At 40.5% G+C, this 15,187-nt stretch overlaps 1 protein-coding gene across 5 annotated transcripts in view; it reads right to left on the bottom strand.

Moving 5' to 3' along the window:
* ncalda (neurocalcin delta a) overlaps positions 1–15,187 on the bottom strand; it is a 67,726-nt gene that overhangs the window by 27,499 nt on the left and 25,040 nt on the right. The window contains exon 1 of one of the 5 annotated variants that reach the window (XM_085422113.1): positions 10,259–10,546. The exons of the other annotated variants lie outside the window; for them this stretch is intronic. The gene's annotated coding sequence lies outside the window, so the exon portion shown is untranslated. Of the gene's footprint in view, positions 1–10,258; positions 10,547–15,187 lie in introns of those variants that run through there. 5 annotated transcript variants of the gene reach the window in all.

Genomic DNA, 15,187 nt, shown 5'->3' with positions numbered 1-15,187 from the left:
TACCACCTGTGATGATGAGGCAGAACAAAGGAGACACGCATTATTGTGCGTGAGTGGAAAACAGCCACTGCAAACTGCATTAAGAGGTCAGTGTATCGTAAAACGTTAACCACAACTGTGCTCAGTGTCGTCTGTTACTGGCAGTAAAAAGGCGCTACAACGTAAACGCAGACGCAGCTAAGTGATGTTGAATCGTTTCAAAATCTATGTTTATGTTTTTTTCTCCAAAAAATAAAAAATGTAAAATGTCGTCACAAAGACAGAGCTGGGAGACACTGGGCCTCAGTCGCAAATATGTGAAACTGAATCAGCCAGAAAAGGCAGAGCTTTCTAAAGTGTTTCCTCTGGAGTGGTTAAAAAAAGCTGCAATACTCGAGAGTTTTTAATGAATGTGTTTAAAAAAAACAACACAAAAAAACCACTTACAGATTACAAATGTGATCACAATCGCAGTGTCAGACTGCCTGGACTTTTAAGAAAGTGAAAGTGTAGTAATCTCTGTTTTTTAATGTTTATAATATCCCAAAGTCCAATTTGAAGCTTTGACAAGTAAATACAAATAACATTTCAAATGCACATTAATACATGTTATGTTTTAGATTTACAGAAAAAAAAACTACCCAAAGATTTTTAAGAACAAGTTAATATCGACTGAAGAAGGACCAAAGATGCAAGAGGAAATTACTGTGTAGATAACTGATCACACATTATGAAGGAAAGTCATGAACAGGATTTGTCATGTGGAAAAAGACACTCATAATCTATGGTAGACTAATCTGTGTGGATTTACAGCAGTTCTGTAACAGCTCACCTTCAATAAACGGCTTGAGATCAGATTTTCCAACCCGATATTTAAATTCAGCATTTTTTTAGTGACAATTTGATGATAGCACTCATCTGCTTATGCCTCACATACCCTAGTAAGGCATGCATCCTGCCTGCCAAAGGTCTCTGCGAGCACTGAGGAATTCCAAGTAGCTATGGATGTGAGATTCATCACGTAGTTGCCACCCAGTTATTTGGATCATTCCTGATGGGATATAATTTACTGTCTATACTGTGAATTATTAAGTGCATCTGGTGTGAAATTTAGAAAAACAGAAAAAAAACTTTAAAACTAAAAAAATCTTATTAAGGACATCTCATCGCAATATGTAACATTTTGTTTGCTGTTGTTCTTGTATAAAATATTTGTTTCATGATTATTTCTGACTACAAATGAGAGGAAAACATATATTACTCTTTTTGAACGTTACTTTTGTGACCAGGACAATAACATTACACAAAAGCAAAGTTTGAAAAAAGATAATGCTGATGGTCTGATCAGACCGACAACAGTAAAAAATAAGAGCCACTTATTTATACCACATTCATTTCTTTCAAGCTCTCAATTTTTAAGCAACACATTTGACTTGGGGCAGCACGGTGGCACGGTGGTTAGCACTGTTGCCGCACAGCAAGAAGGTCCTGAGTTAAATTCCACCATCAGGCCGGGGTCTTTCTGTGTGGAGTTTGCATGTTCTCCCCGTGTTTGCGTGGGTTCTCTCCGGGTACTCCGGCTTCCTCCCACCGTCCAAAGACATGCAACTTGTGGGGATAGGTTAATTGGATAATCCAAATTGCCACTAGGTGTGAATATGCGAGTGAATGTGAGTGTGAATGGTTGTCTGTCCCTATGTGTTGGCCCTGCGACAGACTGGCGACCTGTCCAGGGTGTACCCTGCCTCTCGCCCAATGACAGCTGGGATAGGCTCCAGCGCCCCCCGCGACCCTGAAAAGGACAAGCGGAAGCGAATGGATGGATGGATGGATGGACGTTTGACTTGCTTTTGTAGCACTTTGTGTTATTTTCAATCCTCACCGTGTGTGCTTCTAAGCTCCTCATCTGAGTCAGGCCATCGGTCTCTACTCAAATATTCTGAGCTCGTTTTCTAACGGCATCATCGTCTGCATCTTGCTAACATGAAACGCTATGTTGCATCACATGGATGATTTTCTCTTTTGTTTAAAGACAGTCAACATTAAAGGTTTCTTTGTAGTAGAGCAAAATAAATAAATAAAACAACAACCCAACAAAATTATAGATTTTTATTTCAGACGGCCATCATTATTATCCTAAGTGAGTAAGCAACCACAATTATGTAGCGTCTGGCCAGTGTTGTTCTGCTGGCAAAAGTTTACTTTCTTAATACTTCACTGTATGAGAGCTGAAACTCAAGGACAACTAGGGCTGCTCGATTATGGCAAAAATGATAATCACGATTATTTTCACTGAAATTGAGATCACGATTATTTGACGATATTTATTTAACCCTTTAAGACCTACTATAGAACCAAGTCCACCAGAGCTTATATATATTTTTTTTTTTATATGCTGTAGTGCCATTTGTGGGAGCATTTCAAGTTGCTATACATCAATACAACTGTTATAGCCCATATTTTAATAATATGTATGCATTAAGTGCATAGTAATTACATAAATTGCAAAAAAGTGCAATGAACTACAAAAAAAATTGAAAATCGCTTTTGTTTTGTTTACATATATTTCTACTTGGAGAAGTTTAAGAGGTTTATCCCTCAAAACTTTAAATACAATAAAGTTGCAAAAAATAGTTTCCCACCACAGGAAATTTATTTTGAGTGTCTTCATAGTTTTATTTTGGAGATACAGCAATTTTTATATACTGCAGGAAAAACAAAAAACAATCCTATGATGCAAATTTGCAAAGAAAACAGCATGTGCATCATTTCACTGTGGGAAGTGTTACGAACAGCTGATAGGAACGGCATGTTTCTGGAATATTATGTTTTTGTTGCTGCAAGCGCTTTTTATGCAGTTTTTGCAAAGCTATATGTGGAACGAAACCGTGACCGAGGACAAGCTGATGGCATCAGATGTAAGTACAACTCCTCCGGTTTCATATGCAAAACAAATTATTGCGCTAGCTTACACGGTTCAGGTTCTACAGGGATTTAACAATAGTTACACAAAACGGAGCGTGCTGCTCTGACCGGCTTTAAAGGGTTAACAATGACTTTAAAAAATAATATAAAATAGTGTGCAACACCACTGAAGTTTTTTTTTTTTTTTAACTCTTTTCAACCAACGGCAGTCACTCTCCAAATAACTTCTGCTTAGCTTTCCGAGCTTCCCTCGGGTCCTCTTAATCAGCGGTCTCCACCCTTTTTTGCGCCACGGACCGGTTTATGCCCGACAATATTTTCACGGACCGGCCTTTAAGGTGTCGCGGATAAATGAGGGAGGGGCTAATAATCGGCTCAGTCATTTTTAATGATCGTTGAAAGCCCAGATCGTAATCGTGATTAAAATTCGATTAATTGAGCAGCCCTAAGGACAACAAATACATTCGTGGAAGGAATGCCAAGACTGCTAACCACACATTCAAGAAATATGGAAATATTTAACTTGCAAAGCCCCCATGGGGAACGCAGCAAATAAGACGACTAAAGATAGAAAAGTAAAGTTTCTTGTGCTTTCACATTGTTTTACACCCTGAAGATAATTTACAAAGTGTAAGCAGAAAGTAGGAGTGTGCAGTGTAGTGAAATGAACTCAGATAAACATTCTCAAGCACACACAGAAAACTTCTCAGTAAACCTAAGACAAGTATTCTCCAGCGAGGAACTCCCATCTTTTGTGTCCCGCGTCTAGCATGACAGTGTGCGCGTGTGAATTCCATTCCGCGGCTAAAAATAGAACATCTGTTTCCCATAGTTCCTCCCCACCAACACACGGGAGCCTATAGACCACGGCCATCCTTCAAAAATGATCTGTGAGCGTAACCTTCTGTGGGACCTTTTAGCTGCAGGAGATCCTTCAGAGCCCTCTGCTCTCCTCTGGGGCTGGATTTCAGCTCAGTGACCTATGACCTCTTCATAAAGAAGCCCTTTGGAGAATGACAAAGAGCCTGACCGACCAGCTGTCCCTCTAAACCTCCATAATCACTTGTCTGTCAGCAAGCGCTCACTCAACATGTATATCACAGACATGAATGCATTCAAAAGGGAATGGGAGCTTAAAGTATCTGCACAAGCTGCTCTGGAGCACAATTTGTTTTTGGGATCAATTTATCACCGTTGCCATTCTCTTTTGTCCAACACATATAAACTGTCGCTCAAATAAAGCCTAAAAATAAATGTTAACACATTATAAGCAAAGTGTTTTTGCTTTTTCAATTAAAAAATTGAAAATCCAAATTGAAGACTGTCACTCCAGAGCAACTCTCGAAGCCACGGTGAAGTAATTCCGTCCATTAATAGACCTGTGGTCAAATATACTAACGTGTTGCACTAAAAAGTACTGTCGCTATTTACAGAGAGCGCAATCACAGACTGTAAGTGGTGGGAAATCTGAGATTTTTGCGACTTAACCTGTTTCATATGTTTTTCTGGGAGTTCCTTTTTCACAGGACAAAATATAAACAGAAGAATATTTAGATCACGCGCACAAATTGATTTAGAATGAACTGTGAGTGCACCAGTGAGTGTTCAGAAAACAGGGCAGCCTTTGCAAATCACCCATAAAACTAACCACACCTACGAGCGCCATTATGGGATTCCACTAACGCGCTATTTTAGTCCGTTTAGGAAATCTGTCGTAAATGTCATAATTCTGACAGTCTTTGAAAATACCCAGGTCCCAGTGCTAGAAGCCTCTATTCTCAGACAGCCAGGCATGTAATAATGTATCCCATCTGGTCAATTATTAAAGTTGTTCATCTTCCCTCAAGTGTGGCTGGAGTTCCTGCCTTGTGAATTCTTTCATCCTCTCCATGCACCTTGGAAGCAGGTGAAGTTGTGCCAGAAAATTTTTGCTGCGATTTTCCATCTGATCACAAAAGTCATACATAATCCAGTGTAACAGCACATTATTGCAGGGTCTTCACCTTATAATATAAAGCGCTTTGAGGAGACTCGGTTTGTGATTCAGTGCTACATAAATAAAACTGAATTGAATTGAATTAATAATGACATGAAAGGAAACGTGCTCTTGACAAGTAAAGACTAAATTCGACCTGTCTTTGCAACGACACTAACCAGAGTTTCCAGACAGACGTGCACCTTCTAAGTGCATGTACCAGCGGCAGCATAGACAGTGTTTGTTGGCAGTGACGGTGTAACAGTGCAGGTTAAAGAAAGCAATGTGCATCGATTGTGATGACAACAAAACACGGCTGTACGTAATGAATGTGCGACGCATCCATCTAGCTTGATGGCGCATTAACAGTCAATGAGCAGGAACGCTTCACCCAGAGCGAACTTCAAACTCAAACCACAACGCCTCGGCAGAGGAGTGTAATTGCCTCTTAAGTGGCCCGGTACTTTTTGTTTTGACCTTTGCGTTGAGTGCACGTAAAGTAGTGAAAAATGTCACAGCTGCCTAAGTGCAGTAATCAAAGCCACTGACATTTCCACACTCAAGTCAAACGTGTTTCTCGGCACCAGCTCCATCAGTAACACTGGGACACTACACACACACACACACACACACACACACACACACACACACACACACACACACACACACACACACACACACACACACACACACACACACAGAAACAAATAAATTCTGTCTGACTAAAAGTGCAACAGTGAATATCTATATTGTTATGCATATCTTTTAGATGTTAGCACTGATGCGAGTAGCACTCTTGCATGTTTATATGAGTGGGCCCATACTTTCAAAGTGTTTCCACCTCAAATTAAAGCCACGTGCTACACAAAAGCAGAAATTATAGCATAACACTTTGTTTTTACGCCATTAAACAAACCATCAGCGGCGCTGCGTGTTTGCATGAGCAGCCCTTTATTGATTTTGTGGCATGTTCTCCTGTTTGCACGCGACAACCAGGCAGTTTTGCTAACTTTCCAATGAACCCGGCATAGCGTGTCTTTACAGCACTACGTTCTACTTTTATTCTTGGGCTATAACAATTTTTCATGATAAAGTGATCAAAATAAATCCTTTTTTATCCCTAATTATCTTACTCTGAGCAATCCTCAGCATTTTAACTCTTGTCCCTTTAAGCCTACCATTATTCAAACCAGAAGGTTAAGCTAACGTTCTTCTCACGGGCTGTCCTCTGGCTTCACCTCGGCAATCTGAATATGCTACTCATAGGCACCATCTCCTCCACCTGCAGGTGCAGAGGTTCAAAACTCCAACCAAAAACCATCCTGTCTCATACTGATTGACAGTTTTAAAAAGAAAATCAGGTCCAGAACATCTGCAGGAACAAAGATACAGCAGGACATGTTTTGGTAAATGTTACACTTTTTGCCTGAATATGGTGGATAAAGTCTTTCAAATAACAACTGTATGTATATGCTTTGCTATCGTTGCATGACACAAAGGCACTGAAAGGCCGGATGATGTGAAGAACCTGTGCTGTCAGGAAATACCAAAGGTTACATATCTCCCTGTGTCATCACTCACAGCTGCTTTTATATGTACAAATTCAGCTTGCAGCACTTGCAGCTTTGCTATAAGCAACATGTGACAAGACATTTAATCTCACATACAGCTTATATTGTTATATTCTGACTCCTCAGCACACTCTTTTATAAATTAAACAACCTTTGCTTTTAGCTTTAGCCTAGCTGAAAATTCGGTTTCATCAGTGCTCTGCTGACTAAAAAGTCCTCTGAGAATTGGCGTGAACAAATAAACATGATGCTGTTTAGCTACTGATGGGCTCAAAAAAAAAAGAAAAAAGAAAATGTAGCCACTGTTGTTTTGAGTTTTTTCTCTAGTAAAGCAAGGAAAAGTGCTGATAACTTTCTTACATAACTAAGAGTTTAGAGCAGTCTAAAGCCTGAGCTTTTGCCTCACAGGGATTACGTGTACACACACTGACCTCATTATTTGACATTTTTACCATGGGTCATCCCATGTCAGCTCACCAAATGCTTCCAGCCTGCCTGTCTCTGATTTCCCGGAAGAAATTACAGGGTGACGATACAATTTTGAAGTTTCCACTGTTATTTTCCTCATAAAAATCTTTTTGTGATGAAGATGGGGTCATGTTGAAAGCATCAATTTTTGTGCTTCCATAGTTAAGGCTATACTGGATTAATGGTTCATACATAAGTTAGCCTAGTGCATGAGACACACATTATAGAATAGACTTTCTGTCACAATTATTAGACTACACATTCTGAGGCTGCAGAAGATATGATATCATTTATGATATAATATCATAAATTTTGGATATGTTGCTATCAGACACCAAATCTTCCTATAAAAGTCAAATAGAAATTGTTAGATGATGATGTCATTCTACTGGAACATTATAATAGACTCAAATATGCTAGTGCAGATTGTGCTATCTAACTTTCAAGCAAAATCAAGCGTTGAGAAATTTTATATTAAACTTTTATATACATTTTTTTTTTTACATTCTTTTATATTGAAATGATCAGGCTGAAAATGTTTCTGAAAATGTAAGTAATTGATATGTTTGATGAACATCTGTTGTGTTGGGACCTTGAGAGGCACAGAAACAACATTCAAGCTCCAGATAGGAAGGGCCCAGCCAGACGGTGGATTCAAATCCAAGACTTTTAATACCTTTTTATACCATCTAAGAATATTTTTTATATTCAAACCTAAAGTGAGCACTGAATTAGTATTTGAAGTCTTGAAGACTTCTAGGTTGAACAAAGTAAGAGCAATCCAGACCGGAAAAACATCCAACTGCCTTCCTAAGTGTCTGTCTGTTCTCTTATCTCTGTATATTTCTCACTTAAATTACTTTTTTCTCTTTCTCCCTGCCTTTGGCCATAAATCAACAGTTACATAAACTGCCTTCAAGTTAGTTTCCACCAGTGCTAGATGAGACTCCCTTAAGTACAAAACAGGATGTTATAGAAGCCCGGCTCGTACAGTTCAGCTGAGCATGTGCGTAGCAGAATTAAACTTCTCCAGGTTTTTCGGCGGATGTGGGCATAAACACATCGCTCAAACGTCTCTGTGTGAGTGTGGGCTCGGTTGCTAGAACACGAGACGGGAGAAGGGTCGACTTTTTCCATGATATAACCGTATTAAATCAGCTGAGACCGAACATATAAATACACGCGAGCTTGGAGAGGCTACATTTGCGCTCACCTGGGTCCAGCAATAACGTTCTCATTCATGTGCACTGAACAGAAACAGAGCCAGTGATGTGCACACAACCAACTGCCAAACTCTGCTCCTGTCACACACCTGAAACCACACACACGCTTGCATACACACTGTGTACGCTTGCAAACTCGCACTTTTACACAGGTGATGCAGCTGATGTTTGCACAGAGCTCTGAAGCTGCAGAGCAGATGAAGCACATCAGCAGCCTAAGAAATAAACAGCTTCAACTAATGATTATGATTATGCAATTCTCTAATATTGCACTGTTTGCTAAGGCATTGTTAGGTTTAAAGCCAAAAAAGTGCATTTAGTATGCCTGGGTTCCTTAAAGTAGATCAGTATTTATCATTGGATGACATATTTTATGTATGATGGTAGAAAAAGAGCATTCCTGCCTCAGTTTTGGGGGCATTTGGCCCTTTTTGATTTAGAAACAGACAGAAAGCTGTTTTACAGTTTAGCTATCAGATGCAGTTAATCACTGTTTTCACGCAGCCACTCACACGGAACAATGAATAAAACTGCGATCTGGGCGTGAATTTGATTTTTCAGCTGTATACTGCTACCTTTCTCTGTATTTTAATATGTGTCTCCTCTCTGCAAACATGCTTTCATACTGCCAACATTCCCAGCCTGTTGAACAGATATGAAGACAGATATAATTTCTTTCTGTCCCTTGACTCATGCGGCCCATTTTGCAACAAGGTGAGACCCTCAGGCTTTCAGGACATTTGGGACTGCTTAACATGGAAGCTGCACTTAAAGTAGAGCAACGTATGCCTTCAACTGTAGCTTGCACAAATTATTACGTGGCAAAATTCATTCAATTTCAATGTTTTTGAGGTCAGTCTAGGAATAATCAGCTGATAATCCATCTGAAAGGGGGCATAAAAAGGAGTGACTTATGTCTGTACTGTTTATTTGCCTAAACCATCTTATCTAATAACATTCACAGATAACAAAATCTTTTTAAATGGACCATTTATGGTATTCTACAAAGACCACACTTTGAATGCAGTACACACACACACACACAATTAGGCGAGTGCTAATTTGTGCCCTAATATTCTGTACAGAGGCGGACATTTCATTAGATGACACTTTAGATACAGTGACAGAAACCGGTTACATGCTTTTGGCCGATCTCCACTTCATTCATTTGGGAGGAGGGAGGCACTGCTGAGGAAAGGATGAGAGGAAGAGATAAAGTCTCGCAGTTTAAGAGAAGCAGCGAGAGAGACAGAGGGAGGGAGGAGGACTGACGAGTGGATCCAAACCACTTGTTATCCGCATTTCCCCTTCTTTCCACCCTATTTGGGCTAAATACTAGCTGGCATGCTTTTGTGAGAGGCATGCAGGGAGGTGGGGGGGTGTCTGGTGGTGAAAAGGGGAGCTTGTCAAGCTTGCCAAGAAAAGTCAGCAAAAAAAGAAGAAAGAAATAAACTCCTCTAGACAAAAAAAGCTCTTCTATCTTTCCATTATTGATTTGTTTTAAAAAAAACAACAACAACCATTTTTGTAGTGCATTTCTCTGAGGCTTTCCCATCCCCTCTGAGGGGGGCAGGTGGCAGCTGCTCTGCCCCCCACCACTTCCCTGCCTCTGACTCTCTGGCAGACAGAGTACGAAGCTCCAGCCCACACTACTGCCTGTAACATTAGTAAAGCTTTGAAGAAAAAGCCATGTGGAGCTCCACACACGGCCCCATGTAATGTTCACACTCTCCTTCCTTCTCTCTTCTATCTGTGCACTCACTTCCTGCAAGGGCTTCGAAAACAGATCCGCCTGTGTTTGCTGCAAAAGAAAGCAACTAGTCTTCAAGAGCCGACCCTGAGCGGGGATCTCCCTCGAAACCCTCCGACATCACCCGGCATTTCTGCACTTAATACATTCCGAAGTTTAGATTGAAAGGTGACAAAAAAAGCACTCTTGACACACACACACAGTGTCATTTGCCACTTCCCTTTTGCACAGGTACGTGTTTTAAGTACACGAAACGAAAGCCATCCTTGATCCAGCTTTAACTTCACTGCACACTGTTCCAGAAGCAACCGCTGGCTGATAAAGCACACAATACACACACACAAAAGAGAAAACACAGGAAGCTTACCTCACTTTGTAGCAATGTACAAGCTGTTCAGCAGTCCATCACCCAGCACTTTCTCTCTAGACTAACTTTGTGGCACTAGCAGCAGCAGCAGCAGCAGGAGGAGGAGGAGGAGGAGGAGGAGAAGCAACAGGCGAGAATAAAAGAAAGCACCAGAGAAAACAAATATGAAGCAAGAACGAGAGAGAGGGGAGGGGGGGAGAACAGTCGAGAGGGGGTAGGAGGAGAAGAGTGCCTGAGAGAGTGAAGCAGAGCTGACGGTGACTGACTCCCAGACTCTCCTAGTCTGAGAAGGTTTATTCAAAGCCCACAAACTAATTGCTTCTCAGACTGCTTGCCTGCCTCCCAGGCCTGACGTCAGCAGTCACATGACCTTGCTGTGGTGTGGAGGGGAAATGAAAAGGGGAGGGCAGACAGCGAGTCACAGAGGGAGAAATAAAGAGACAGAGAAAAAGACACAGGGAGAGAGAGTGCGAGACGGAGAAGCCGGTGTTGCCTTGGTAACAGGAATTCTGCACCACAATGATTTCAATAGGTCATCTGACACACAAATGCACGCACGCACACACACACAGATTCTTAGTGTTAAAACACAGACTCACGATGAGCAGTTGGAGTGAAGGAAGAGGTAAGAGAGAAAAGGAGAAGTGGAATAAAAAAGTTTCTGTTTCTCCAAATCTTATTCAAAAATGTGTTACAAAAAAAAATCACCACTTCACCCGCCCGTACAGTGCCTGTCTGTAAAGCTCAAGTTCGAAACCTTCCATATATGTTGCGTTGGCTTCCAGAGGTAACTGTTCACTTCTGTTGTTTATGCTGAAACGTCTAACAATACTCAATTTCTGCAGGACCCCAGTGATCTATTCAAGACGTGACTACTAAAATAAGTGTGTGGAAGTGAATAAATTATTAATATACCCACATAAACTTACCAAGTTTCATTGATTTAGGGAAGAAGAGACAACAACAGCTGAGTTTCAGTTGTGTCTCTGTTTTAATGTCATTATACTGTAAAATTAAGCTGTAGATACAAAAAAAGGAGCAGTATGATTATACCTCCGTGTTTTATTGGAAACACTACATGCACTAGAGTTAATGAGGCACATCAGCCTGATTCTTTCAGGTAGCAGCGTTTGGTTGAAATGTGCCACAAATGTCCTTTTACAGGAAATAACACACTGATACTCAAGTGGTTTTGAGGTGGAGACTTGCAGGAGAAAACTGATGCCACTCACACACGAGGGGTTAATTTTGAATGTTTTAGTCAGCAGCTTGTTAACCAGACATAAGAGCAGGGAAATGGCTCTGTGCAGACATAACAAAATCCATGTGTAAACATGTGTACAGTTCAGTAATTTATGAGTGTGAATATGGAAGACAAAGGCTCTAGGACGGTTCTGGTCTCAGCAAAAAAACCCACAGACTTCATACAGGAGATGGATGTTACTTTGGGTCTGCCAAACTTAGACAAGGTGGAAGTGCCTTAAACCTGCTTTCTTTCTAATGGCCAACAGGAGGTGTATCTTCTGACTCCTGAAACTAGTCCCCCCCATCCAAGGCACACGGCTGTTCAAAACATCTGCTTATAGGAGGCAGCCAATCAGAAGTGTTAAATTAAAGGGATCGCAAAGGGAGCTAAAACAGCTTGTTTCAGAAAATGAATGGTCTGAGGGGGTGAAACAAAGCCGTGTACACGATAAATTTGGATTGTTTTGAATTTACTGTAGTTGACAAATAGAAATTTACAGCTAGAATAGACCTAAATAGGACATTTCTGACATAGTGAAGCAGGCTAACAGATTTCACAGATAACAAATCATTACACGATATAAAGAAAGACAAGAACATCCCATTGATATACTTTGGCATGAACTTAAAGGCTTTCTTTCTAAAAACTGCATTTTGTATTTACTTAAGTTATCTTTGACTAATATTAAAATTGTTTGAGGTGTCAAATGTACAAAACAAAGTTATCATGAACGGGGCAAATACTTTTTGCAGCACTGTAGGTGCAAATATGTTTTTCTTTTTGTACTAGCAATTGTAGCATTAGCATTACATACTCATTTGTTGAAGGGTCATTACACTACCATTTCCAAAATGTTGTTTGCATTGTATTAAGTGTAACTGGGCCAGAGCCCAGTACGAGACAGCGAGACAAAAAAATGGCCAAAGAACCTCCTTGTCCCCCCTCCCTCCCTACACTCATCCAGTCTGTGAGTATGAACAGCTTTGGCATGATAACATCATTTGAATAGCATCTGCTGGCCAGTTGAAAGGAGTGCATTGGGGCCCAGAACAGGGTGGGGATGTGTGGAGGGTGGGGGTGAGGTCAGCCAAGAGAAAAGCACCCTCGGGTTGAACTACTGTGAATAAGGTTATGTATGAATGAGTCAGAGGCACAGAGAAAGAGACTAAAGAAAGAAAAACAGGGTGAAGAGAAGCTACAGAGTGCAAGGAAAAGTCATTCGGAGAGAGAATTTAGAGAGTCTGTCAGGCTGGTAAAGTGACTGAAAGACATATTAGACTAAAGTCTGAGTCCTGGGATTAGTGGGCTGGCTGGTGATGCCTTAAGGTGAATGCAAAGTCTTTCAGAATATGATTTGGCAAAGGAGGTGGGAGAAAATGGTATTTATTATAACCGCTGACGGATGATGATGACTGCTGTGAAGTATTTTTTAACGCAGGAGATAAATAAACATGCTGCAGTAAAATTGTATCATCCAGGATGAAAAATGCATACAGAACCATATAACGGAGTGGCCACTTGAAGCTCGCACTAAAACTAATCAATCCTCAAAAATCTGGATTTCAAATCCAATCAGCATAACACATGGCTTGGGTCTCTATAGCGAAAATAGCCCATCGAAATAACTGGATTATGGGCGTGTGTTATAGGCATCATATGAGTCTGTCCTTTTGTCCGTATTCACAATGTTGTGAAAACTTTTAAAGCATGTTTAAAATAATTACCTAAAAATAATATTGTGCAATTAACAAGAACCTGCGTCCAAGCTCGGGACAATTTGCAGAGATGTGGTGACATAAAACCACATGGATGAGTCTGGGTTTGGCGGTTGCCAGGAGAATGGTACTTAGTTTGACCGCACTGTGACAAGTTTGGTGGCGGGGGATTATGGTGTGGTGTTGTATAGTTGTAGTCGGGCCCCTTAGTTACAGTGAAAGAAACTCTTAATGCTTCTTAATGCATACCAAGACATTTTGAACACATTCATGCGCTTAACTTTGTGCGAATAGTGTGGAGATGGCCCCTTCCTGTTCTAACATGACTACGCACTATTGCACAAAGCAAGCCCCATAAAGACATGGATGAGCAAGTCTGGTGTGGAAGAACTTGACAGGCCCACACAGAGTCCTGACCTCATCCTGGTAGAACACCTTTGGGATGAATAAGGGTAGAGACTCCGAGCCAGGCCTCTTGTCCAACATTGGTGTCTGACCTCATAAATGTGCTTCTGGAAGAATGGTCATATATTCCCATAAGCACACTTGTGGAAAGTCTTTCACGTGTTGTTGAAGCTGTTACAGCTGCAAAGGGTGGGCCGAAATCACGTTAAACCCTATGGATTAAGAATGCCATTGCACTTGAGTTCATATGTGTGTGAGGCACATGAGCCAACACTTTTGGCTATATAGTGCATCTATTGTGCTGTATATAGCGCTGTGGAAACACTTTATGTACATATTTCCAGAAAACAGATGCATTACTGTAGACCACCTGGTGTGGCTGCTTTCGAAGCAGAACTTCTACATGCATGCAACCAGTTTCTGGGTATTTGTGTTTGTGCGTGTGGTGTGTATGTTGTGTGTGGATAACAGGCACTAGAGAGAATTCCTTCCTCCTGAAGACTCAGGAAGCAACAGCCTGGGCGGAAGAGAAAACAACAACTCTTTCCAAGGCAAACCCTTCAGAAGTTCTTCCTCTGGAAACGGAAACAGTCCCTGAACACTGTGTCAGTGTTTCAAACACATTTCTAAATAACTCCATTACTGTTTAACTTGAGTTTCTAAAATCAGCTGAAGGCATTAAAATAAACTAAGGTTAGAAACAATGAAAGTTCCTGAATTGGCAAATCAATCAAAACAAGCAGTGCATGAATGCATTCTTATGAGTGGGTTGAAGTTTTGGTGATATTAATATCAGCAGCTGGGCTGGAGGTATTACATAACAACAGCTTATAAAATGGATAATCAGCAGGTCAGCTGAGGAAGGCCCATGATTGTCAACAAGGTTTTGAGTTGTACTGGGGCATTAGTGTTTGATTACGCACTATATTACAGGTCTATTTCTGTGCTACCAATAACAGAGAGAACATTGATTATTGCAGAAAAATCTGTCAGTGCACTTGGTGTCCTGAACATTTGATGTGGTGTGAAATCATTTTAAAACAAAGTTTATAACAAAGGACAACAAAACAGTAAATTTTATTCTGACTGTGGTACTATTTCTGCACTAACCTTTACAGTGAGATATTGCGATTAAAGCTTGGGATGCACGCAATGTGAGTAGTAGCGATCCAATAGCATAAAGACAGAGACCTATGGCTGCAAAATGGCCCATTTTATAATTAAAATATACCAGTAATATTAATAAAAGCATTAGAGAGCGTTTAGCAAGAAGGTTCCGGGACACTCTGCAATCTAGCTGGCAGTTAAGAACATTATCTACTAACCATATATAACAATGGGCTGGCATTGAGGACAGGGTGTAAACCCTGTCAAACAGAACTTGGAGCAGAAAAAAAATGAAAAGATTTTGCTTGATAAGAATTACTTTCACATATCCTGATATGAACTTTGCCCTTGTTTAAAATTAACATTCAATATTATGATCTCACATTTGTACGACATGAAATAAGGAAAATATTATTGTTTTCTTTTAGGATTTCTTGTGAAATTCTAGCATAGGGG

This window comes from Rhamphochromis longiceps, linkage group LG11 (genome assembly GCF_057381845.1).
Source record: "Rhamphochromis longiceps isolate RC_006_pf linkage group LG11, R_longiceps_female_GT1.1, whole genome shotgun sequence".
Taxonomy (NCBI): domain Eukaryota; kingdom Metazoa; phylum Chordata; class Actinopteri; order Cichliformes; family Cichlidae; genus Rhamphochromis; species Rhamphochromis longiceps.
This window is presented reverse-complemented; position numbering and strand designations above follow the sequence as displayed.